This window comes from Anabrus simplex, chromosome 3 (assembly GCF_040414725.1).
Source record: "Anabrus simplex isolate iqAnaSimp1 chromosome 3, ASM4041472v1, whole genome shotgun sequence".
NCBI classification, from domain to species: Eukaryota; Metazoa; Arthropoda; class Insecta; order Orthoptera; family Tettigoniidae; genus Anabrus; species Anabrus simplex.
The window spans coordinates 351,835,407-351,861,355 of NC_090267.1; positions in this window are offsets into that span (position 1 = coordinate 351,835,407).

Consider the following 25,949-nt stretch of genomic DNA (forward strand, 5'->3'; position numbering starts at 1 on the left):
GCATCTTGTTCAGGACATAACTTATTATCCCAGGAGCGTTTTGCACGCAAATATCTGTCAGAGGAACAGGTTTTCTCTGTTACTTGAAAAAGGCTAATTCTTGTAGCTGTGTGGTCAATGCACGGAGGTATTTTCATTGTACTGTTTAACCAAGGGCATCCATCATTTTATTTGGGATATTTGCCTTATTTAGGATATGTGGAGAAACAAGACATCATCAACATCATCGCTTCCATCATAAATCTTTTATATTTCGTAAGGTGGGGCTTTCTACGGCCCTTCTGAGTCATATCTCTTCATTTGCAGGTCGATTCACTTGTCTCTCTGCTTACCCTCAGTCTTCACACGCTGTGCAAGAATACCTTCCACCTTGTCCTTGGTTTACCGCGTCCTTCTCTTTTATTTTCAGATTTCCATATTGATTAGAGCAACTGTTCTTCTAACAGCATCACTAAAAGACCTGCCCACCTCAGCCGAGATGTTGACATCTCGTATACCTATTCAATCAATATAGACCCACTTTCTCATGTCCTTTAAAATCTGGTGATCTGTGTTCCATTTTCCTTTTTCCTGTTTTAGGCCACTTGGATGTTCCTCGCCTATGCCGAAGACTTGGTCTTGATGGCAAATTTTGATGAAGGCTTACAATCTAATGTATTGGAGCTTGAAAAGGGGTTAGGATTCTTAAGACCGATGCTATATCCATTGGGAAGAAACTTTAGAGGATAGAATATCAGGTAGGAAGTGCGGACCCAGTTGAGTGGCTCAGGCGGAGAGCTTCTGAGCTATAATAATAATAATAATAATAATAATAATAATAATAATAATAATAATAATAATAATAATAATAATAATAATAATAATAATAAGGGCGTGTGGCCTCCGAAGAGGCCTCGTGCAAGTCTTTCAAGCTGACTCCGTATAGGCGACCTGCGCTTCTATGAAGATGTGATGAATTCTAATGAGCCATCGAAATTAACCAATGGAGATTAAAATCCCCGACCCAGCCGGGAATCAAACCCGGGACCCGTAGACCAAAAGCCAGCACGCTAACCATTTAGCCACGGAGGTGGGCCGCTTCTGAGCTTAAATTGGCGGTTTCGATCCAGGCTCAGTCCGGTGGTATTTCAAAGTGCTCACATACATCAACCTCATATCGGTAGATCTACTGGCACGTAAATGAACTGCGGGACAAAATTAGGGTACCATGGCGGCTCCGAAAAAGTAGTTGATGGGACGTAAAACAAAACAAATCACTATTACTGGTAAATACGGAACTGGAACAGGTGAATTACTTCAAGTACTTAGGATGTGTATTCTCTCAGGATGGTAGTAGCATAGTAAGAGAAATAAAACAAAAATGTACTAAAGCTAAGGATTGGAGCTCGCACTTGGAATCAACGATATTCTGTGAGAAGGAGAGAGCATCCGGACGATCTGTTATCGGGGAACGAAAGTTGGATGGACTTGTGATTCATACGTTCGAAGTTACAGACATGAAAGCCGTGAGATGACTGCTGGAACAAACAGGAGGTAAGAATGGCAGGAGGGTACTCAGAATGAGGAGATGAAGGCTAACAAGGAGAGGCCAGATCCTGTGTCCTACCGATTTCAACGCGCTTCGATGTACCTGTTGGGGACACTCAACAGTAACTCGTGTAGAAGAGTTTAAGTCAATACGCTTTAGTCTTCGAAAAAATGAGGTCGAACGTCATGAATCAGGATCCACTTTGGACCAAGTGGAGGCGATAGAACACTAAAAGGCGAACAAATTTTATTTAAACAGATCAGGTCTGCAACCCAATGATTTCCAAAAAATTGATAACTCTCGGATTCCAGTGCAACGGGTGTATATTTGGAGAGTTACACCGAAGTCAACAGGGGCGGTGGCCGATTGGTCACCATACTTGTCTGCGAAAATCACGACGAGAGTTCGAGTCTCGTCACAACTATATTTTTTGTATTATATATATTTGTGTTTTTACAAGTTGCTTTATGTCACACTCACACAGATATGTAGGTCTTACGGCGACGATGGGTTACTAAAAGAGCAAATAATGGGAAGGAAGCGTCCATGGTCTTAATTAAGGTACACACCGAGCTCGATAGCTGCAGTCGCTTAAGTGTGGCCAGTATCCAGTATTCGGGAGATAGTGGGTTCGAACCCCACTATCGGCAGCCCTGAAGATGGTTTTCCGTTGTTTTCCATTTTCACACCAGGCAAATGCTGGGGCTGTACCTTAATTAAGGCCACGGCCGCTTCCTTCCCACTCCTAGCCTTTTCATGTCCCATCGTCGCCATAAAACCTATCTGTGTCGGTGCGACGTAAACCTACTAGCAAAACAAAAATTAAGGTACAGTCCCAGCATTTGCCAGGTGTGAAAATTGGAAACGAAAACACGGAAAACCATCTTTGGGGCTGCTGATTTTGGGGCTTGAGCCCTCTGTATCCCGAATGCAAGCTCGCAGCTGTGCGCCCCTAACCGCACGGCCAACTTGTTTGATAAAATTCATTAATATTTAAGGGAACGTGAAGATAATAATGGAACAAAAATATTACGAAAATTGCAATACACTTTATTTTCTATCTGAAATTGATATAGGACTAAACGTTTTCTTTCTTTCTTTCTTCCTTCCTTCCTTTCTTTCTTAATCCGTTTACTCTCCAAGGTTCCTTTTTTCTTTTCTTGGACTCAGCGAGGGATCGCACTTCTACCGCCTCAAGAGCAGGAGTGTCCTGGAGCGTGAGACTTTGGGTCGGAGGATACAACTGGAGAGGAGGACCAGTATATCGCCCAGGCAGCCTCACATGCTACGCAGACAGGAGTCTTCGGGGGGGGGGGAGGGAGAGCTGGGAAGACAGAAAGGGATAGACAAGGAAGAGGGGAGGAAGCGGCCGTGGCATTAAGTTATGTACTATCCCGGGATTTGCCTGGAGGGAAACCGTGGAAACCACTTAAACGATAGCCGAGGTCGGAACCGAACCCCACTCTACTCAGTTGACTTCCTGTGGCTGAGTGGACCACGTTCCAGCCCTCGTACTACTTTTCAATTTTCGTGGCAGAGCCGGGAATCGAGCCCGCGCCTCCGGGGGTGGCTGCTAATCACACTATAATTAACCACAGAGGCGGATCTAAACGTCGTCATAAGACCATAAGACCTATCTGCGTCGGGGCGACGTAAAGGCAACTTGTTTATATATATGGTACAAAAGTTATAGCTGCGACGAGACTCGAGCTCACGTCGTCTACGTTCGCAAACAAGTACGGTGTCCAATCGGCCACCACTCCGGTTGACTGCGGAGTAACTCTGCAAGTAAATATGCGCTACATTGGAATCGGGGATCCATCCATTTTTCGGAACTTATTAGGCTGCGGACGGGACAAGTTTAAGTAAAATTTGTTCGCCTTTTAGTGCTCTATCACCTCCACTTAGTCCGAAGCGGATCCTGGAATTTGATATTTGATCTCATTTTTTTTCGAAACCCTTCTGAAAATGAAAACCTACAACCTGTTTTCCAGTCGTTGACCGGGTCAGGGATGTAATGAATGAAGCAGATATAGGCTGTTAGTACGATGGGATCGCCACTCCCAAAGTGATTTATTAATGAATGATAGATGCTATGAGTGAGAATGGAGAGTGTTGCTGGAATGAAAGATGACAGGGAAAACCGGAGTACCCGGAGAAAAACCTGTCCCGCCTCAGCTTTGTCCAGCACAAATCTCACATGGAGTGACCGGGATTTGAACCACGGTATCCAGCGGTGAGAGGCCGACGCGCTGCCGTCTGAGCCATGGAGGCTCTCGAAACCCTTCTACACGAGTTAATGTTGAGTGCCCCGCAACTGGTACAGTGAAACTCGATGAAATCGGTTGGATGCAGAGTCTGGCCTCTACTTGTAAGATAGGAATGAACATGATGGATGACATTGTGCTTGCAAACTGGTTTCAGCAGTGGGATCATTTGAGGCGAGCAGAGGAGGAGAAGCTCCTTAGGAGAATCATAATGGACTCGGCTGTAGAGGGTAAGAGAAGTAGAGGTAGACCATGGCGAGGATGAGAGCAATTTTTAATGGTTTAAAGACAGGTGAAAGGCACATAGTTCATTCATAGAGGCATTTAGACTTTAACACTGAAAGTAACATACTATGTGAAAATGTAATGGAAGTGAATTTTCCTGTCGTCAGCTTTCGTTTGACCTGCTGTTTCCAATACGTACAGTAATACAGGCCTAGAATATATTGTGTACAATTTTCAATTAAGTTACTTTTTCTAGTGGTTTAATGTCACACTAATTAAATTTTCGTATTTACGGCGACGGCGAGATAAGGAAAGAGCTAGGTTGGCGAAGCTAGCTGCCGTGGCTTAATTAAGGTACAGCCCCAGCATTTGCATTATGTGGAAATGGGGAAACCATCTTCAAGGCTACCGACGGTAGGATTCAATACCACTATCCGCTGAGTTCGGGCTGACAACTACAGTATGTGACCCAAACCACACAGCCAATTCACTCGGTCACACTTAGTTTCACGCTGAGGCTAGGGAAATTCGTAATTCCACAGATCATTTTAATTCCTGCCATTCGTTCTCCTTCTTGGCTCTCCATCCATTGTTCGATCATCAGTGATTCAACTTCCAAGGTAACTGGAATGGTTGACTTGTTTCAGTGGTTTCCTATTCTTTGCGACCGCAAGATTATCTTCCGTACAGCCGACTTATTTGCTCTCTCTTATTCACATCGAACTGCTCAGTCCACTCATTTACCTAGATATTGGCTAATAGTACTGTCAAAACTAAATCATCCCTATACGTAATTTGCGATGGCACTATCTGCTTGGTCGTTTCGTTGATTAATTCCTTCACCAATTAAATCCAATCGTAATGTTCAGCGCATCTGTCAAATCAATAGGTGTTGTTACTTTTTTCTACAGTGTTAGACAGTACAGTTGGTGTCATTCGGCTGGTTTATCCTTCAAATCCATACCAGTTCAGCAAACTTAAAGAGAAATGGGGCAAGTATACACTAACACGATACCACTTGGTAATAATAACACGATACATTTCTCGGTCATGGCTAAACGGGATGACGTAAGTGACTTCGACAGCAAGCAGATAATTGCGCTCGGATGTGTGGTGCTAGAGACTCGGAAGCCGCTGTATATTTTGGTTGCTACCCGTTTTCGTACCTCTGCATCAAGGGTGTACCAAAGGTGCGGAATCAGAAACATCTAGTAAAAGATTTCATAATGGCCGACCAAGTGTGGTTAATCCAAGAGCCGATCGTCAAATATCCCGACTGTTTTCCCAGAATCGACGTACCAGTTTCATAAAATCTGATCTTCTGCTAAACAGCAGACGAGAACAAGAAATTTCGTCAACGATCATGCCACGTAGTTTGCTTTGAATAGAACACTGGAGATTCTCCTGTTGACCTCGCGTCGTCACAAAAACGCCTTACATTGGCCAAAGAAATGTGTCGCTAGATGTTGGATACCTGGGAAAAGATTGTCCGGAATACTGGGTCCCGCTTCCTCCTTAACCAAGTGAATGGTCGAATTGAGTCGACATTGGTATAAACAAGTTCAAGCAGAATTCTGGCCGTAGTGGCTGCTCACCATAAGAATGTCCGACTCGTTGGCTGAATGGTCAGCGTATGGCCTTCGGTTCAGAGGGTCCCGGGTTCGATTCCCGGCCGGGTCGGGGATTTTAACCTTAATTGGTTAATTCCAGTGGCCCGGGGGCTGGGTGTTTGTGCTGTCCCCAACATCCCTGCAACTTACACACCACACATAACACTATCCTCCACCACAATAACACGCAGTTACCTACACATGGCAGATGCCGCCCACCCTCATCGGAGGGTCTGCCTTACAAGGGCTGCACTCGGCTAGAAATAGCCACACGAAATTATATTATACCATAAGAATTGGAGGGCTGCACGTCTGAGTAACAAAGAATAACATTGAAGCCAAAAGTAGCAGCTGGAGTTTCTTAACGGTATTGCGACGAACTTTTCAGGATATGTAACTGATCACTCTATAGACGGAGATATGTGGTACAAAGTGCAGTGGGAATACTAACAATCAAGTGTTTAGGCCACCTAAAGGATGGTACACAAGGCAAGAGAGAGAAAATAAAAAGGGCAGGAGGAATATGTTGGAATGGGAAGGTTCCAATCTTGCTTTCCTCAATTGAAGGAAAGAAAGATAATATTCCAAAGAGCTAACATGCATGTATTAAAAGAACTTTCACGTAAAAGCCATTTAACATCATACAAATATTTTATGGTGCAAGACCATGAATTGAGTAAAATTGATTCCTTTTATAGTGCATCGTACGCTTTCCTTCGTCAAACGTTTAATAACCCAACAGGATTAGAATTCAATAAGACACTTTTTTCGATCTATTTACAATAATAGTAATACTACAAATAGCGGAGACAAAAATGTTAGCGACATTTCATCATTTTAATCAAATTCAGTTGGTTTCAAGTGGAACCACTAAGAAATAATAGATGTAGACATGCAAAGTTCGTCGGACAAGATGATAAAAAGAAAGAGGTGGGAGTGGGGAAAAACACGAAACGCCTATAAATACATAGTGGAAGTCGCTTTCAGGACTACAGGAGTGAAAGATTAATATGTCTTAGGGATAATACAGATTATAAGGATGTAAACATGATTCACACACATGGTAATTAAGCCAATTAATAAAAATTCCATAACTAAACTCTAGGAACAAGGGATTGCCTTAGGAATGGGGAGGACCAAGAATCCAATAATACAGAAATTAGTCCGGCAGCAATTAAGTGACGATCGAACAACAATTAAAGGGTGATAAGATAAATGTTTTAAGAAACATAGACACAATAAAACTATCTTTCGTACACACGGTAGCGCCTATCTGTTCCCATAGCAAACCAGCTGATGTGGGAATGTAGGATCAGAAAAATTGGAAAGCAGCAACCAGTAAACACCAAAAATATCTAAGTAATTTCGAACAACTCCTAGTCCAGCCTGCATGTTGAAATTTTGAATCATCGGTGATACCGCAGAGAAAGATTTTAGATTTTATAAAAATAGTTGATATTACGTTACCTCACTCCTTTCTCCTGCCTTGACACGGCGGGTAACAGTTGAAGTATACATACTGTAGATGGCGAGAAAGACTTTTTCCAATGAGACCTCCACACGTAACGAGCCGATGCCACATTCGAACTGCCGAAATCGCCCCGTATTTTATACAGGCCAAGAATGTTCGTGAGAGTGAATGAGGTAGTTTGAGTGAGACATGTGACAAGTTGACGTCGCAGTTCCATCGACAGCAAGCAAGCAGCAACCAGTTGAAGGTGTGCCAGCAACAGAGCAGTTACCGAGGTAAACAAACGTCGAACGGAGAAGATCCAGTATACAGTAGGTATTGAAACTTGCGTAGAAAGTAGCGTGAAACACCAGAGTGGAGTTGGCGATTTCCAAGGTAGACGGAGATATTACAGCCGACAACACAAGGCAACCAGACGATGTTACAGTATACATTGCAAAGATTAGCCTATGTAAATCCTCAGAAGTGTAGAGTTGTAAACATCTAACGTGCACACTTCGCTGCCCTACTTGGAGCGAAAGCCATTGATCTCTTGTTGCACATTTGGCGTTCAACAGACCGTTGGTGGCGGTCAGGGGTGACGCGGTATGTCCTAGGACCATTGGTCATCAGGCTACAATCCTTGATGTTAACACTACCGAGACCAGTAAGCAGACCATTTGCACCCTTACCTTCAGACAAGTCTTTCCATTCGACCATTTAGTTCCAGTTTAGTTTCCAATTTGGTTTCAACAGGAAAACCCACTGTGCCATCGAGCACGGATCACCGACAAGGCCCGTAAACCCATTGAACATCTATGGTATATGTTGGAACAAGTTGTGAGATCCATTCCCATTCTTCCGAAAATGTGCACCAACTGATAAGCTGTTGCAGCCGATGTATTTTGGACTATCGATACAAGATGTGCGATATATTGTGAATTCAGTCCGTCGAATTCTGAATGTTGTAAGAAGTGGACAATCTTGTTATTACATAGAAATTCATAATTCAATGATCGTTCAGTGCAATGTATAATAATGTACAACTGTTTCAAACCTCGTGTATACTGAACAAGGTTGAATAATTGGAGAAAACACGATATTTTCACCCTTTGTAACATTGAAATGGGAAATTAACCGCCTCCCTCCTCCTCCCCACCCCTTCTTTGAAAAGATGTAATTTAGCCTCCAGGAACATTCGCGAATGTTGGACTGTATGGGTCCATCCATAAGTCTTGTGATTCCTCCTGTGAGCAGAATGCTCTTCAGGTTAATGCCATTCTCTCCATTTACTATGACTTGGAGTGTGACTTCCCTCAGCAGTATTTTGCACTGCTACGGTGTTCCTGCCACTGTAGGTTTAGTAATGTTGTTTTCTTCTCCAAAAATGTAACGGTGCTGATTGCATGCTCACCCTTTCACTTTGCCTGGCCACTGAGTCTTAGTGTCACACAGATTATTATTGCTACAACAGAAAAGTTTTAAAATTTTATTTACATTTTGTCGTGTTTAAAAAATGCACAACCGATACATATTATGAAACAGGAAAGGTTATCTCCGTTCAACATATGAAAGCCCCTGGAGAAATGGAATCCAGAGTCTACCATTACCCGTAACCTTGGCACTGTAGGAGGTAGAGAGGTTAACTCTGTACCCGACAGCCTTTTTCCCCCCAAGATTTAACCTAGGATTTATTTCTGGTCTTCGTTAAGTGTGTCTCTTTAGAAACGAGCGCGAAAGTTTCTAAATTTTACGACTTCCTGACGGGGGGGGGGGGGGGGTGAGTTAACATCCCTCCAACTGAACTGTTCATGGCTGTACCTCGATCAAAACTATTTTAACTGAAACGAACACCTACTAAACAGGTTTTGGATAACTCACTTTATCACGCACACAACTGCATGCTGAAAACTCATCCCCGAGGGTGCTTAGATCCCCGTCACTTTCAACATTGACTGTCTAATTAATGTTATTCGCTTTACGTCCTACTCACTACTTTTTCGGTCTTTGGAGAGGCCGAGGTGTCTGAATTTAGTCCCGCAGGTGTTATTTTACGTGCCAATAAATATACCGACATGAGGCTGATGTATTTGAGCACATTCAAAAACCACCGGACTGAGCCAGGATCGAACCTGCCAAGTTGGGGTCAGAAGGCCAGCACCTCATCCGTCTGAGCCACTCAACCCGGCACATCGTTTGGCTTAGAATCAGCGATCCTGCCACAAGAGGAGTCACGTAGCTTCCCGTCGTTTTTCTCGCTGATCCAGAAAATTCTGCTGGACAAAATTCCGGCACTTTGGCGTCTCCGAAAGTCATAAAAGTAGTTATTGGGACGTAAAACCAATAAAATTATTGATAATGCGGGTTTATCAACGGAACTTTGGTATAATGCGTCGCTTGGGCGAGGGCCGCTTTGCGGCTTCGAAGGGATCTTTGAACCTAAGACATCTTTAGGTTAGTCGCCCAGCTGACTTTGGATAAAATTTATGATTTAGAGAGTCAGAACCTATCCTGATTTTAATTCCCCGATCCCTTTTATCATGGTCTGTGATTATTGGTCGGTATTTTTCGGACACTCTGTATATAAAAATAAATTATCTATCTATCTGTCTATCTATCTATCTATGTATGTATCTATTTATATATAAAATAAGAGTTTTGTAGGTACATTTCTCAGAATTGAAAAAGAAAAAAAAGAATTTAATGGAAATCAGAAGAGCAGTGTTCACCGCTGTCTGCGGCCAAGTTATTCTAGCTTTGGAATTTGGCCCTGTTAGAACGCCAGCGTGATACGTATCGTGGAAAATGAGAAACTGTGCCGTTTTTCATCTTATCGAGCAATTAATATGATAGAATTGTTTTTAACCGCGACATAACAGTCAGTTAATATTGTATTCTGACAAGAATAGTGACGTCTTGTAATGACCTACCGGTATGTCGATTTCAGTTTAATATTAGTCAGGCTCCTTGGCTAAATGGTTAGCATGCTGGCTTTTGATCACATGAGTCCCTGGTTCGATTCCCGGCAGGGCCGGGAATTTTAACCATCATTGGTTAATTTTGCTGGCACGCGGGCAGGGTATATGTGTCGTCTTCATTATCATTTCACCCTCTTCACGATGCGCAGGTCGCCTACGAGAGTCAAATCAAAAGACTTGCACCTGTGGAGCCGAACATGTCCTTGGACACTCCCGGCACTAAAATCCATTGAGTTTAGTATTTGTCCTTCTCTGTTACAACATCACGGGAAAGTGGATGAGTGGATTTTAATGAAACATGGTATTTCAGTTTAGAATAAGGTCGAGTGGGATCCTAGATGTTATGAGTTGTTTGAAAATTTTCACCAGGACATGGTGTTCAGAAGGCGGTCTTTTATTTCTTTCTTTATCAGTTTTCCCTCCAGGGTTGGTTTTTCCCTCGGACTCAGCGAGGAATCCCACCTCTACCGCGTCAAGGGCAGTGTCCTGGAACGTGAGAGTATGCGTCGGGGGATACAACAGGGGAGAATGATCAGTACCTCGCCCAGACGGTCACACCTGCTATGCTGAACAGGGGCCATGTCGGGGATGGGAAAATTGGAAGGGATACACAAGGAAGAGGGAAGGAAGCGGCCTTGGCCTTAAGTTAGGTACCATCCCGGCATTTGCCTGGAGGAGGAGTTTGAAACCACGGAAAGTCACTTCGTGGATGCATGAGGAGGGAATCGAACCCCCCTCTACTCAGTTGACCTCCCGAGGCTGAGTGGACCCCGTTCCAACTCTCGTACCACTTTTCAAATTTCGTGGCAGAGCCGGGAATCGAACCCGGGATTCCGGGCTGCGGCCGTTGGCTTTATACCGGAAGGAAGAGAGAAATTTATCTACAATTATGAAAAATGACCCTGTGAAGGTTCACAGAGAGCAAGAAAGACAGTACAGCACGACAAGCCTCTGACAGGTGAGGCATGCCCACTAATGTGCCTCAGAATTCGGGGAACAATGTGAGGGGTGGATATTTTCTTTATTATATACATGTTAAGCGATTGTACCGTAAACGAGGGGCACTACAGCTAATGTCCGGCTCCATGGCTAAGTGGTTAGCGTGCTGGCCTTTAGTCACAGGGGTTCCGGGTTCGATTTCCGGCGGGATCGGGAATTTTAACCAGCATTGGTTAATTTCGCTGGCACGGGAGCTGGGTGTCTGTGTCTTCTTCATCATCATTTCATCCTCATCACGACCCGCAGGTTGCCTACGGGAGTCAAATCAAAAGACCTGCACCTGGCGAGTCGAACTTGTCCTCGGACACTCCCGGCACTAAAAGCCATACACCATTCTTACTACAGCTAGTTTTACTATTTTTATCGACTTTGTCAAGTTAAACTGTACGTTGTCAAACTACAATGCAAAAAATCGGATGGGTTTCTGACGGAGTCACGGGTGCATGTTTTGATGTGAAATGGTTACCACGTGGTAGGTATAATCGAAATAAATTGCTAGTCAGTACTGGTTTTGAAATCGTATTGTTGACCATACATTTCTTGATTCTAAATCAATTTATACATCTTCAAGGCCATGCACACACTTTTGGGGCAATGGATGTGGTCGGCTGGTGATCGAACAGCGCGGAACTCTCCTCTCCACGTTTCGACGCCATAACTTTGAGCCGCTCCCAATAAGCTTTTTGGCGCTCAACGAATGCGTTTCCGATAATTTTGAAGCCATTCATTTTCAATATGTTACGTCATTTTACGAAATGAAGAAACATTTTCCACTTCTTCGCAATTTTTTTTCAAATATTCAATATTTAATTCAGTTTTACTGTAAGCATGTAGAACCGGGCGAGTTGGTCGTGCGGTTAGGAGCGCGCAGCTGTGAGCTCGCATCCGGGAGATAGTGGGTTCGAACCCCACTGTCGGCAGCCCTGAAAATGGTTTTCCGTGGTTTCCCATTTTCACACCAGGCAACTGCTGGGGCTGTACCTTAATTAAGGCCACGGCCGCTTCCTTCCCATTCCTAGGCCTTTCCTGTCCCATTGTCGCCGTAAGACCTATCTGTGTCGGTGCGACGTAAAGCAACTAGCAAAGAAAAACAAAAACATGTAGAGCCCGCTAAGACGAAATAAATCGCATCTCACACGACGTTAGCACGCCGGAGTCGAGAGCTACACAAATTGTTAGCCACGCGGAGATGCGAGTTTAGTACCTCAAGATGGCAGCGCTGTTACATCACCCAGTGACGTCATACCAAGGTCAAATTCTTGTTGCTAAGAAAAATGGTCCTTAGTCTTTACAGTAGAATATCGAACACTGTCGTCGACTGTGTTGTCTGGAAGTTATTTCGATTTGAAAACGTTGTTTTGTAACGCTAATCGGCCCAAATACGGTTCCGAATATTTACGTCAAAAATTTGTATTCTATTCTTACCTCAGCGTCATCGAAAACCTACGTGTATTAGTGCGACGTTGATCACTACGAAAGAAGACGCTTCATTCAGGCGTTACTTTACAAACCTGTGTAACTCTAATTGTTTCCAGCTACGCCAATTTACGTACGAAATAGATCCTCATCCTACCAACTTGAACAATGTTTTACGGTGTCGCCGGGGTGAGCGGCCCTGATGGTAGAGCCCTGGCCCTCTGAGCTCAAGTTGGATGGTTCAATGAAGGCCGCACGGTTAATCCATCCCGGCTCAGTCCAGTGGTATTTGAAGGTGCTAAAATACGTCAGCCTCGTGTCACTAAATTTACTGCTACTTAAAAAATAACCTCCTGTGGGGGCAAAATATTGGTACATCGGCGTCTCCGAAAACCATCTAACTTGTTTGTGGGACGCAAAACTATAATAATATAATAATAATAATAATAATAATAATAATAATAATAATAATAATAATATAATTATTATTTGTGACCTCTATCCAGTTCTTGGGGGTTGGCATTTCATGTGAATTTGGCCAAGTTTTACGACCGAATGCCCTTCCTGACGTCAATCCTATGTGGAGGGCGTACCATATTTCTGCGGTAGGTGGAAATGTGGTGTGTTGTGTGTATGTGAAGACAAGTGTATCAAGGCAAACACAAGCACCTAATCCTCGATATAGATAAATTAAACATATTCCCTTAACCCAGACGGGAATCAAACATAGTTACCTTGAACCGAAACCAGTAAGTCGACAATTCAACCAATGAGCCTGGTTACATCATCATCATCATCATCCGGCTCTCTCGCTGAATGATTAGTGTACTGGGCATGGGGGGCCGGGGATTGTAATTTTAACTGCGTATGTATTCATTCCTCTGGCTCGGGGACTGGGATTTGTGCTCGTTGTTGTACACTTCTCATCATCTACGTACAACGCACTACAGTGCCAGCACCCCCACAAAAACACGTAATCGTGATTACATCCCTCCAGGCACGGTTGGTGTCAGGAAGGGTATCCGACCGTGAAACTGAGCCAAATTCACCTGAAGTGGCGACCCGAAGAAAACTGTGAGAAAGGCCAGGATTATTATTATTATTATTATTATTATTATTATTATTATTATTATTATTATAGTGCTATGTTGCCCGACTCCTTGGATGAATTTTCAGCGTTGAGGCCTTCGTTTCAGAGGGTCACGCGTTCGATTTCCGGCCGGATCAGGGATTGAAATCGCGTGTTATTACATCTTCTGGCTCGGGAACTGGGTGTTTCTGTTTGTCCCGACACTCTCCTCTTCATATTCTGACGACACATCACACTACCAACCACCAAAATAACATGCAACATGCTTCCACATAGGGTAGACGTCGGCAAGAGCATCCGGCCGTAAAACAGGGCAAATCCACATGTGCTAAACAGTTCGCATCCGCGATCCTATAGGAGTGGGGAAAAGTGGTAGAAGAAGACAGTGCCATGGTAGCTGTAACGTCTTCATTGGAAAACGCAAGATGTAGGAAGAATAATAATAATACCGAACGTTCGTAAGAATGTAAGTAATACAGTGCTATTGTAGATATTCAGACATGACTTTGAACAATTCACTGCCACTTGTGCGAACTGGCCTCATACTGAGGAATAACCGGTTCTGAATTTCTGCGCTATGATCGGATGTTGTACCAAGATTTAGCAAGTGCATGTCATTTTGCTCACGGTCACCATGACAACACGTTCATTTGGTTCCAAGAAGTCCGCCTATTACCTGCATGCCCACATGTACTGTGGAGTGCACCCGCTTGAACACGAATGCTACACGTGGGAAGTTGATCAAATTTCTCTAATGTATACCTTCTCCCAGAACGGACGGCAAAATGTGAACTGAACTGTGGTTGTAATATCTACGTCGGGGTGTTACAGGTTATCACAGTATTGACTAGTGACTAGCTCTCTCTGTGGGGTCAGTGGTAGAGTGGCAACATGTAAATAATCTCTATTGACACATTTGGTGTTAACCCGATAAAATGAATTAAAGCTTACATCACCCAACAGAATCCGTTTTCCCTGCCACTTGAAAGCCTAAAACGGAACGTCGAAATTCACACGCAGGAAGGCTAAACTGCTTCTAACCGTGCGAGTTGGCCGTGCGGTTAGGAGCGCGCAGCTGTGTGAGCTCGCATCCGGGAGATAGTGGGTTCGAACCCCACTATCGGCAGCCCTGAGGATGGTTTTCCGTGGTTTCCCATTTTCACACCAGACTGTATCTTAATTAAGGCCGCTGCCGCTTCCTTCCCATTCCTGGGCCTTTCCTGTCCCATCGTCGCCATAAGACTTATCTGCGTTGGTGCGACGTAAAGCAAGTAGCAAAAAATAATAATAATAATAATAATAATGCTTCTACTCTTGTAATATCTGAAGCCATCTGTTTTCACTTTCGACTCAGTCAATTTACAACTGCTAGGCTCTTCAGAATGCCGAAACTAACTTTGAGTATATACATTTACTAACTACCTAAGTGAGAAAACATATGGTAACAGTATTACACCTGAAAAAAGAAAAGACTTAATAAAAATAGAATAACATGTTTCATTCTTATATCATCAGATTCTGTCAAATTATACTAAATTATTTCTGTTTATTTATGTTTAAATATTCAGAAACTTGATTGGAACTTATCTTAATGATGTCATCTTTGTCTCTACTCCAGCATTTACTGTCCTCTCAATCTCTCACTCAAGCGCGTTGACTATTCTGTATCTGTGGTGTTTGAGCCCACTATTTCCCGAATGTAATCCTTCAATTATGCGACTCAAACTGTGTATTAACTAATCATGTTGGATTAGAGAAGAGTTCCTAAGTATTTACACAGAAATAAACATAAATATTTACTAGTGGACCCGTGCTGCCCCGCGGTCAGGAAACTCTTCTTGATTTGCCTTTCGTAGTCATATTGTTTGCGTGCCCTGCCCAATAGTTTCATGAACATTTAATGTCGGTACATATTAATTGATTCATTCGTAATGTAGTTAACACTTTTTTCCATGCAGTATTCACTGCCCTTCGGGCGTATTTGGATCTTAAAATTTTCAAATGATCTTGCCCGTGATATTGCAACATACAATTGGCCGTAACTGAATACTAGTTCCGGTAAGTAGACACCCACTTTTTCAAGACATTGTTCCTGCGCTTTTCGTTTCGGTCATACAGAAGGCTAGTCGACTTGATACCTTCCCGTCTCTGCGTACGTCAATGTTTACTGTTAGCAGCACGTAGTTATTAGGAAAGTCCTGCCATCTGTTGAGTATACTTGGAAACTGGGGAACGTCAGAGAATCAAAGACTATATAGCACAGAATATTCTTCGATGACCAGAGGAAGTGTGTACTCTCAGGCTTGCCAGGTAGTGTTAAAACGTGACTGCATGTAATCACATTACTAAGGATGGAAATCACATCAGAGTATTAATGAAAGTGTTGGTCGCTTAGCAACCTGCTAAGTACAGAATGTATTGCAGGTTAGGGTCGGCCTTCGCCTGCAATTATTGATCATTTAGTGATTTGACTTTATGATTACTCAAAGTTGGCTAGACTTAGAGACCTATAAGTGTCTCATGATTCACCGGCAGGTAATTCTGGAGAGAATAAAACAGAATTGAAGCAAATCGGTCCAGTAGAACGGATTTGCGAAAGCTGTTTTTAGTAAACTCTTTTCTTCTTGTTTTCGAATGGGTCTACTATGGACCACGTTAAGCATCATTCATTTACGGTTCTTCCTCTTTCGATCGGCCCAGTACTTCTTCATCCTTTCGGAGTGGGCTTCTTTACGTTCTCGTGACCAGTTGTTGCCGGTCCGTTTTTTGCCACCAGGATGTGGTGGGACTATGGAGGGCACCATAGTCTCTAAAAAATGCCACATAAATCCAGTGACGGCAATGTGACAAGGCGAGTGAGTGCCGCCTAAAAAGCACTCTGCCATTCTCGTGGCGTCTGTTCCCCATGTTAGGGGCGGCCTGGAAAACTTCTGGGTGCAGCGAACCAAGTCGTAGCAGATGGAAATGCAAATTTCTAGAAGCACAAGCTCTAAACAGGTAAACTCTTTTAATATATAGATTTCTAAAAATTTGAGTGTGATTTGATAGAATCTGATGATGTTCTTTCTAGAACGAAACATGTCACTCTTTCAATTAAGTCTGTTTCTTTATCAGATGCAATAATGCTGTTACCAAATGTTTTCTGTTTCAGGAAGTTTATAAATTTATTTATTAAACGTTCGTTTAGGCATTCTGAAGAGCCTAGTAGTTGTAAAAACTAGACCTAAACGTCAACAAGCAGAAATGTCTGCAGCGCGGTAGCTGAGGTTTTACGATTCTTCTCCTTCTTATTCTTCTGACTATACCGATGAAGTTGGCTACACAGTTGGAGTCACGTAACTGAGGGCTTACCTATATTCGGGAGATAGTGGGCTCTCAAACCACAGACATAGGAAAGTCAACCCGCGTGATTGAGATATTTAATCTGTAACCCAATTCAGGTATGCAAAGAAACTGTTATAGGAGTAGACAAGGTCATCCTAAACGACAGTTTTCTTTGTCACGATGGAAAGATGACGGTGCTCAGCAACACATATTGTAGGCATTTTGAGAAAGAGCCCCCCCCCCCCAATGTTCCTTATTTTTTTTTTTTTGCTAGGGGCTTTACGTCGCACCGACACAGATAGGTCTTATGGCGACGATGGGATGGGAAAGGCAGCATTTGCCTGGTGTGAAAATGGGAAACCACGGAAAACCATCTTCAGGGCTGCCGATAGTGGGATTCGAACCTACTATCTCCCGGATGCAAATGTTCCTTATTTAGCACGATAACTTTTGCTAATGACTGATGATGATGATGATGATGAATTATGATTCTTGTTTTAAAGGACCTTACATCTAGGTCAACGGCCCATGTTAATAACCCAAATGAATTATCGTGTTATTATAGGTATAACATGAGAGGACCAGGAAAGTGAGCGATTCAACCTTGTCAGAGCGACTCTCGTAAACTTGATCTTGACACAACATTTTATTTCTTTTTCCAAACCTAACTTCCTCAAGGTACGGGATGGGAGGTTACATGTTCCGAAGTTTTCTCAATTAAACACACAATAACTGAGATGTCTATTTCCTCACTGCAACGACAATAAAAACAAATTGTTTGAGATGTTTCGTGTTAACTTCATTAGGTTGCTCAAACATGTGAGACCGCAAACTTCAATAGGTCTATGTAAATCCTGTACAAGAAATAAAAAAAGATAGTGACTAAATTATGCTTACACTTTGTAGCATAGCTGTGAAAAACCACCAGATAGCATTATAGTACCTTCTTTCATGAACGAAATCCAGTTTGCCATACCCATCGTATCGTTTCACACCTGAGCAGTCTGACTATGGTAATGATATACAGATTGCCTGGAACATATCATGTTACTTGTCCGGCTCTCTGAATGAGTGGTCAGAGTCTTGGCTTTCGGTCCTCGGGGCCCCATATTCGATTCTCAGCCGATTAGCAGGATTTTAATCTTAAACTGTTAATTCCCTTCGCTCGGCGACTGGGTATTTATGCTGTCCCCGACATTTGTGCAACTCGTACCCCACACACAACATTATCCTCCACCACACCATCATGCAGTTTTTCGTACATGGCGGATGACGCCCATCCTCGTTGGAGGGTCTGCCTTACAACAGCTGTGCCAAGCTAGCAGTAGCCATGCGAAATTAAATTAATCATGTTACTTTATGTTATTCATATATCTTCGTTAATATCCTGCCTAAGGAAGAGACTATCTAATTTAGCGTCTGGCAATTTCGCATAATGAGACGTGCATTCTTCTTGACGTTGGCGGAGATAGTTGGCGTGAATTGTTACTATTTATTTTTACGTATGTTACATGAATATGTGGGAACTTTCCTCTAATCGACACTTTATTGTTATTCTTTTGTAAGTGACAATTCACTAGCGTGCCTGCTTTAGCTGCACGCCATTCGTCTGCCGTTTCTTTGTACCTGTACTGGTGTTAATCAACTTTGTGAGCAAAAGTCGTTCTCTATGTACAGCAATGAAAATATCAGCCTAGTTTCACCGATAGCCAGGGAATCACTGGCATGTTACGTACGAAAAGTTATTTAAAAACATTTTAAAAGTAGGTAATGCCGCAAAGGATTCGACGTACCTACCACGTTTTCCATTCCTTTTTATAACAACTACATATTCAACTTCTGAATTCACTGCAACATCATAGAGTTCGATCCCAAAATGAACTGTGCATACATATCTGGAGACGACATGAGATACATTTTCAAGCCGATATTGTAAGGAAATGTTTCCATAAGTAGAGTAAGGTAATATACCAGATTAACAATTTTCATCTATACAGGTAAGTTATATTTACTATGAAATGGTTCACCTTTGAAGAGTGATTTCCCTTTCCAGAGGTTAGCTTCCATAATTATTTTGAAGTGACAATAATATGGAATTGATCCCTTGGATGGACAGGATGTTGTACTCACGTTCTGTGGGATACGTGAGGGACGATTGATATTGTCACTGGATTCTTACAAAAGAACCCTGCGGGATTTTTAAATGAGAAGCTTCCTCCCTGCGGTTTGGATTCCACGTAAAGCTGAACGATTAGTAGCTATGATAACGATGCGTAACGTCACGTAAAACTAAATATAAAAATACACATAAAATTAAATTGGATTATTCATTATGTTTGGAAACAATGCAGTGCTAGATCTAGTAACATGTAATATTTAGAAACATATACTATTTGACCTACAGAATGGCAAAATTCGGTTAATATTATGAATTAAATTTATAAAATTATCACGATTAGATATACTTTATTAAGTTTTATAGCTTCTATAGACAGTTATCAGATGAGATATAAACCTGAAAATCAGAGTTGGAAAGAAATTGAGTAAAAGTCGGATTACTTTTAACGATTATATTTTTTATATTTTTTACTTATCATCGTTACTTTTTAAAAGTCATTTTTACCTCTAATTAATTGATATACATTACACGGAGGCAGAAACGAGAAAAGTAAAATGTTGATGAAGATAACTTTTTCAGTTTAATACAGCATAACCAGTAGCATCACCAGTTCTGGATGAGTTACTTTATTACCTCTCTAATACTTCGTATAGGCGTATTTTCAGTATGTATTCCTCCAAAGAGGTCGAAGCTTAGTGATGAGAATTTTAAGAACCAATGATTTTATTTGTAAATCGCAAATTATTAGAAACGCCACAAGTCATTAAAATGAAAATTAAGGAAAGTTCCAAGCTATCGTGTTCAGTGTCACCTAATGATTACATGAAATGACGTATGGCTTTTAGTGCCGGGAGTGTCCGAGGACAAGTTCTGCTCGCCAGGTGCAGGTCTTTTGATATGACTCCCGTAGGCGACCTGTGCGTCGTGATGAGGATGAAATAAAGATGTACACGACATATAGCCCCCAGTCCCCGTGCCAGCGGAATTAACCAATTATGGTTAAAATTCCCGTCCCTGCCGGGAATCAAACTCGGGACCACTGTGACCAGAGGCCAGCGTGCTAACCATTTAGCCATGGAGACGGACACCTAGCGATGACAGCCTCTTAATGTCTCCACGCTAAAAAAAAAAAGAAACACACAAAATTAATAATTTTTTCTTGCTAATTTCGATATTGTTACAGCCTCGTACGAAGAATGTCAGTGATTTTCTTAAGAGTAGCGTTTTATAAAGCCAAAACCAAACCAAACCCAACCCCATGGCACTACAGCCCTTGAAGGGCCTTGGCCTACCAAGCGACCGCTGCTCAGCTCGAAGGCCTGCAGATTACGAGGTGTCGTGTGGTCAGCACGACGAATCCTCTCGGCCGTTATTCTTGGCGTCCTAGACCGGGGCCGCTATCTCACCTTCAGATAGCTCCTCAATTCTAATCACGTAGGCTGAGTGGACATCAAACCAGCCCTCAGGTCCAGATAAAAATCCCTGACCTGGCCGGGAATCGAACCCGGGGCCTCCGAGTAAGAGGCAGGCACGCTACACCACGGGGCCGGCCGTTTTATAGAGCAGTTACAGTATAACTGTACTTTTACTGACTACTTGTTCAAAAATTAATTTCCAATTATAATTGAGTAAAATATTTCCCTGGTAACTGTAATTCAGCTCACTTTGTTTCTTGCACTCTTCCCATCACTGCTCAAAATACAGAATCGGTGAATAATGCCAGGAAGGAATCTGCCCGCTGTTTTGTGATGTCATTAATTGAATAATTTATAAAAACATAGAAACAACTGCATTAATGTTTACGAAATGAGACAATACCACTTCATTATTGTAGTTTTAGGAGCCAAAGACAAAAGGTCGTAGAGAATAAAAACTAAAAATACTAGCAACTTAACTATAACAGCTTTCTTTATTCTGTACGATGCACACAACAGCTTCATCCATAGATTTCATTGCTAACTTAGCCATTATCTCTTTAATTCATCAATGCTCCTGCCATTGTTCCCACCTGTTTGTACCAACAATAATTTTCCCTAATTTCTTGTCTATTGCGTACAAATTACGAATGAAATAGCCTGACAGCTTTCTCTTCCGGAAAGCAGAGTTGGTCTAAAATGATCTAAAATGATCCTCCACTTTCATAAGTAATCAAAACTTATTGTTGGGATAGTTTAACACTTTACCAAACGAATAGGGTTAGTAATAATATTTGCTAACAACGCGCTGATAACTCTTCTTTTAAAGTATACCATATTTCACCCCCAGAACGAAGGACTAATCTATTCTTATCTCGTCGCTAAAATATTAAATATTTTTAAACAAATATAGAATAAGATTGTTTGTTATATTTATTAACAATACAATAATAATTCTTGCAGCATTTCCTTTTAAAGGCATGTTGTATCTGGCCTCTAAAATGTATAGAAATGGTTAAGATTAAACAGATAATTTACAGAATTATGATCTCTGTGCTTCTCCTGGGGCAGGATCTCAGAATTTTTTAAAGGGATAACGAGCGAGCTGCTCTCTAATAACTGTAGAAAAAAGGAATGAAAAGGAGTGGTAATTATATACAGTATTATGACAACCCTTGTAACACATCCTTTTGAAAATGTATCACATTATATTCATTCCATTTCTCCCAAAATGTAAGTATTACGTTTTACCACATGTACCATAATAACAGGCACTGTCTTCTGGTATGGGCTAGAATAAAATTGTTACTTTCATTGACCTGTCTCAGTCTTATAACTTGGCTTTGACAATATGAAAGTGGATGAAAGGTATGAGTGATGCTAGTAATGCCATTCCTTATGCAGCCAGTCCCTGCTATGAATGGTGTGAAAATGTCATTCATAGCGTCGGTTGGTGCGCGCATTTCAGTGGGCTTGGCAGACTGCAGTGCAATAGCAACTTCTGGCTCAGTGAGGAAAGCAACGGGAAACTATCTCACTCCTTATTTCCCTAATATGCCTCTTCAGTGACACCTAGGCCATCTATGACAGCTAGTGGTGAACCTGTTGAGGAGCCAACCAGCCTTCGGGCTGAATACCCAACATACTGTGCCCTTTTCAAGGCAACAACTGCGGTGAACTCTTCCTTCTTCTGTGCGCCGGCTGCTCCTGTAATAAATGACATGTAAATCATACTCACCGCTGCATGTAGACTCTTCTTCCTCAGTCGTGACCGTCCGCTATCCCCGAAGAGAGGCCACCCGACGATCAAGGAGTGAGGAAATGAAAAGAGGGGTAAACTAACTAAAAAAAATGACGGTACCCAAAGACTGAATTAAAATTTAAATAAAAGACTGATTTATTGAATAAAATGCAAAGTGCCAAAAGGAATGAACGTAAACTGAACTAGTGAAAAATGTAAACAAATGAACTAAATGAGACTAAGAAAATTAAAGATTGAAGATCTGCCTTACACTAACACCATAATCTGCCTAATAAACTGACTGAAGGTCAAACACATTGATTAAATAATTCCAGACTATGTTGTCACTGTCTCCAAGTTAATAACATGACTCAGTTTAAAACTCTGGTCAGAAAGACCACCTTCTTGAACTACAGAATGGTATTACGTAGAAAATATCTCTCCAAACTAAATTAAAATAGTTGAATCATAATAAAGTAATTAGTTACGTCATCAATCCAGTGACTCATAGGAGTTATCAAATATTTATCACATGTGGCTCATTTGGTAAAATACCCAACTTTAAAATAATCATGGCCTGCACTAACCAAGTGTATCACATCAGGAATAATTCGAAGAAAAACAACCATGAACATCACCCTTCATTTCCTACATGACCATTGTCTTATTAAAACACCTCATGATTAAACAAATAAATTATTGAAACATCAATCTGAGTGTTACAACCACTCATCTAAATTTTAAACTTCACTTGCATATCTGTGATAGACTGGACTGCTTAAAAATAATCCAAAAGATTAGGCCAAGTGCCTGATGTTAACATTTTAAATGATAGCGATCCTTGTACATTGAAATTTCTATTGAATTTGCCGCTAACTGCATTTCATTATCAACTTATTATTTGTGGTACCACCACTAGATGGAGGCAGATGCCATCTTGTTTACCTCATTCATTGCGGCAGTTTATACAATTGGTTTATTAAAGATCGCTTCATTTCTAAATAAAATGTAGTGGATTAAAAAAAAAATTGGTAATTACTTAAATGCCTGGTATGAGCATACCACTACTATCGTTTCGACTGTGACCTAATCGACGATCCATTAACCTAACATCTGAAATCTTATTTACATCATTAAATCTGTTAAATGGAGAAACATTGCTCCGACAAAGAAAATACAAAAATCAAAACTAGCCTATCTACACCTATCTATTTACATCAAATCAAATATAAATAATTCACATACGCCTACGTCCTACAAATAAACGGTAATAAAGTACACTCAGAAAGAAATAAAATAAGCAAAACTATATCCCACCATCGCGGCCTACTGGAAATTAAATAAGGATGGAATGCGCACAATAACCTCGGAGTCTCCAGAAAAATATACCCAGCTGCGAGTAGCAAAAATATTGCGAATTTGACGGCAATCTCTAACCTCAGGCGATAAATGTCTGGACATGATACAATTCAACCTTTGTGGACAATAACTGTTATTTCATGTCATCCATGACTTTACATGATTATAAAAAAAATTAAAAAAAACAACATTGACTCCTCGCTCTGCTCACATTGTACAATGGCTAGCATATTTGCCGAGCATCTACTTTCCCTGGAATTATTTAAACAAATACAGGCTTCTGCCTACAATCATAACTCATGTCGTAACACATTTAACACTCTTGGCTAAATTATTCATTTCACAATTCTCTTTACTCATTAATTCTCGACGTCTTATTATTCATTATTCTCACAACACGGCCTCGCTCGTATCCGGCGGGCAAAATATCTGTCGTGCACATTACGACTTCTTACGACAGTTCATGACATGGTCCAAATATCATATTTCCATTATCAACGTAGATCATCAGGGATATTAATCATCTAGCTCGATCTCTTGATCATTCTCTGCTTCGCATCTCACAAAAAAAATTAGAGCTGACTCATCAATGGTTTCCTGGCACTCACTGGTTCTATATAAAAAAAGTGGCGAGATTGCCTCTCAAAACACAGATGTTGAAAGATGTGTAACCGCAACTACACAGAAATAAATACTCGCGTCTACCAAAAATCGTCGCAAAAGACACGGGATAAGTACAATCAGACGCGGTCATCTGAAGGATGATCCGACAACATAAAAACAAGCTGAATGCGCATAAAAGCAAAAATAAACAGTAAAATCATCTAGGCGGCGTCTACAAGATCAAAACTCCAACAAAATATGACTCTAAACCAACGATATAATAACATGATGAATATTAAAAATTACTTATAAATCGGCATTACACTCATAGATCAAATATCATAGCTTCCTAAACTGTCAAAGTGACATACTACAGAACACGCAAACAACATCTACCTAAACGAAGTGCACAAATAACCCTATTATTATTATTATTATTATTATTATTATTACTATTATTATTATTATTATTATTATTATTATTATTATTATTATTATTATTATTATTATTATTATTATTATTATTATAGTTACAATTATGATTATTTAAAAGATGTGAACTATTTACAATCCTACCTAATACTCTAAGCTACATTGATCATCGATTAGTCACGGTCCTACATTATTTATTGATGCTCATACCTGTGTGATGGCAGCATGTTGGCTCACCCTCCAGCCTCGGTCATGGTGAATTTAGAATTCCATCTTCAAGCTGATGTGGTATTCCAAATTTTTACACACGCAAATTTGACACATATTTGCCATGGCGTAACACACGCTTACGTTGACAGAAAACACTCGTATTTCTCGCACTCCACTGCAGACTCCTGTCGTGAAGTTAGACGGTCGTCCCCGCTACCAGCCTGGAAATCACCTGTTGGTCTGCCACCGTTCTCTCAGCTTTTGTTTACATAGCAGCTTACCGTACATTCACCCCAACGGGACATAACTGTTTGCTCAAGGTTACCACTGCGGCCTTCATTAAAGAAAAGTCATTCTCCTCCCTGTCTGCCTTTACAAGTTTCTCCCCGTAAACATCTCGCTTGCCAAACAGTTTATTAAATGATAAAAAGCAAGCTAAATACAGTTCCAATGTTGTGGAGAAATTTATGCTTATAACAAATGTGAAACTACCCGTGGGTTAGAGAGGTTTTATGTAATTATGCTGAAAACATGGACTTGTTCCTCTCGACTCGTAATGTGAGTTTATTTAAGCCAAGTGTTGAAAGTGTAGCTCTTGTCTGTTATCTCTGCATAAATAGTAAGAGTTTGTTAAAGTGTTCATTTCTGAAGTGTTACTCTCCCAAGTAAAATAATACAAGGCTTTCTCAAAATGCCTACAGGTGTCTCTAATCACTTTCTTACCAGCCAAAAGTAAAGCTGACTAACTAAATTAGCTGTCACACTCTGTCACATTGTCGCTCTGATTCACACTGTCAAACTGAAGTTTCACCGAGAGTACTCAAGAACCACTGCGGAAACTCAAGACACACTGAGAATCTCAAGAAACACTGAGAAATCAACCCCCTGGTCGCTGGGTTTTGTAAAGAGTTCTCCCCCCACCTAGAAAATAGTTCCGTGGAAGGGATGTGGCGTAATGATCTAGCCCTCAGGAGCGCTTTATCGTACATCCGTAGGTTAGAGTTTCCGAAATTTATGTACAAATCTTCCTAATTTCAGTCTGACTTACATGTAATATTGCGCCGTGGGAAATGATCACAGGATAATCCACACGACGGCGCGCGTCACTGGTGTTATTTTCTTCCGGTGAATGGCTCCATCCCGCCATGACAGTTCGTTCTTCTGGGTCCTCTTACTCCTCCGT